Source organism: Borostomias antarcticus (assembly GCF_949987555.1).
Source record: "Borostomias antarcticus genome assembly, chromosome: 8".
Lineage (NCBI taxonomy): Eukaryota > Metazoa > Chordata > Actinopteri > Stomiiformes > Stomiidae > Borostomias > Borostomias antarcticus.
This window is the reverse complement of record NC_140241.1, coordinates 23,169,375-23,171,874: the sequence shown is the minus strand read 5'-3', so window position 1 is coordinate 23,171,874 and position 2,500 is coordinate 23,169,375. Positions and strand designations below refer to the sequence as shown.

Below are 2,500 nucleotides of genomic sequence, written 5' to 3'. Positions count from 1 at the left end.
TGGAGGAGGAGGAATAGCAGCACATTCACATGATCGACTGACCTTAGACCAGTAATGTGTGGTTACGAGACTTCTGGCTGTGTGTGTGTGTGTGTGTGTGTGTGTGTGTGTGTGTGTGTGTGTGTGTGTGTGTGTGTGTGTGTGTGTGGTTGTGTGCGTGCGTGTGTGTGAGGGCATCTATAGTCCATTTCAACAGTCTTTCTAACAGACAGCATTACCTCCAGAGCTCCGGAGGGCGGGGCATTACATTACAGTCATTTAGCAGACAATTTTATCCAAAGTGACTTACTGACTAATGGGGCATGTCTGTTAATCAATAAAGAACAGGTTGTGTGAGCCGCCAGAGACCCCCGCTGATTTAGACGCTCCGCTTAATTATAGACCGCAAGCTTGGCTGCCATAGCAACAGTTTTGTAGTGACACAATGGCAATTTCCCGTTGGAAATTTCCCAGGTGGTGGCGGATGACATGCTGTGCCCCACAGCCTAGAGATCAGTGGTGTCACTAATTTGATCCTCAGCTTCTGTCTAAACAAATTAGGGAGCCGAGGGCCTTTTAAATGATTGTTTATGTGTCCTGTTTTTTTTATTTTTTTATGCTCCTTTGCTGCATAATGAATCCTAAAAGCCTACTGTAACGTTGAAAGTTGTAAAGTTGAAACAAGCCGGAGGTAAACAGTAGACATGTTGTGACTAATGATGCATGTTCCTTTGTGATAATGAAGGAGTGGAAACGTTTGCATCTTGAATATGAGTATAAGTCTTTAATTATACATTTTACATGCGTAGTAATAATTTATCATAATAATTAATTTTATGTTCATAGTATTTAACTCCCGCTCTAAGCTCTGTGGGAAAAGTAGAAGGCACTAGAGCACCTTCTTTCAATTCTGGAAATCCAAAAAACGGCACAAATGACTCTCCTCAATTGTTCAACAAAGATGTAATGTGCACCAGTTTTTGGGCTTTGGTGAAGCAGATCAAAACATCAAAACGTTGACAAAACTAGCACTTTTGAGAAAGTCTGATAATTGCTCTACCACTGTTTAGGTCATACAATGGATGTGGGTGGGCACCTTGAAAAATCATTCAAAAACATGTTAAACTCGATTTCAAAGACAAGAAGCTCACCGAGGGGGTAATTGAGTAATTAAATTTGCCGCAAAGTATGAATCCTGTAGGGTTTTATTGATCATTTTATGAAATCCATTGACTTGTATTGACATGACACAACCGTGTAGAATCAATAGGGGATTCAGGAAGCGGAACTACTTACGGTAGCTATTGTTATTAGCCTTATTTCCACTGTCGTGTCGAACCGTTCTGAGCACGCAGGGTAACCGTTCCGATGGTGTTTCCACATGGGACCGGTTGGGCCCAGAACCGTTCGCAGAACCGTTCCCATGGCACGGTTGTCTAACCGTACTGAGTGAAGCAGAACCGTTCTTTAGTAGAAATGTGAAAGTTAGTTCCGCAAACAACATTCCGTGGAACGCAACAGCCCGAGAGGTGGAAACAGACACTGTAACCGTTCCCACGGGTCCGGAGCGGCGCGGTTTAAGCACGGTATCGGTTCGGCACGACAGTGGAAATAAGGATATTGTTTATGTTAGCTAGGCTAGCTAGTTCAAGTGGAAGTTTACACACGTACTGTATGTACTGAGACTAAATAGTTCTATGCTAAATATTTTAAAAAGCCTTTCCAGATGAACTATAATCTTACTTTATGGCGAATCATATGTCAGAACACCAACTAACACCTCGGTGAGTTTCTTGTCTTTGAAATTGAGAGTTTTACATGTTTTTTTAATGATTTCACGGTGCCTACCCACATCCATTGTATGACCAAAACGGTGGTAGAGCAATTATCAGACTTTCTCAAAAGTGCTAGTTTTGAAACATGATTTTTCCCTTTACTACTCATTTAACTGCATCTGCTTCACGTTGCCACGACACAAGCCCAAAAACGGGTGCACATTGCATCTTTGTCGGACAATTGAGGAGTCATTTGTGCCGTTTTTTGGATTTCCAGAAATGAAAGAAGGCGCTCCAGTGCCCTTGTATATGATCATAAGTAACCTTAAAACAGGGCTAAACATGATTTCTCCATTTACTACTCCTTTAAGCTGTCCCTGCATTTGTGAAACATCTGACCGCAGCTAAATCAAAATAGTATTCAGTGTAGTATTCATGCAACACCATCATGTAGCTTCTGACCATTAGGTTTCATTCAACCTGTTTCTCGTTTCCAGAGACTAAAATGCCTTGGTCTAAGCACATGCTTGGCTAACGAACGTGGAATTCCATAGCACGGCGAATTCCATAACAGTCCCGAGTCTCGAGGTGCGTTCCTGAGCTGTGAACACGGAGGTCAAGAGCTCAGCAGTCAGTTCTGCAAACGATGTCCACAGACTCTCCAATTGAGGCGTGACTCTGTCATGGTTGGACACACACACTATATGACCTAGCCAGACTATATGTCTGATCTATCCAACACGATC

At 42.5% G+C, this 2,500-nt stretch overlaps 1 protein-coding gene across 1 annotated transcript in view; it reads left to right on the top strand.

Moving 5' to 3' along the window:
- The window catches only part of slc45a2 (solute carrier family 45 member 2), a gene marked incomplete at both ends in the record, with an annotated part of 31,524 nt that overhangs the window by 26,226 nt on the left and 2,798 nt on the right, over positions 1 to 2,500 (top strand). The gene's annotated exons all lie outside the window — the stretch shown is intronic.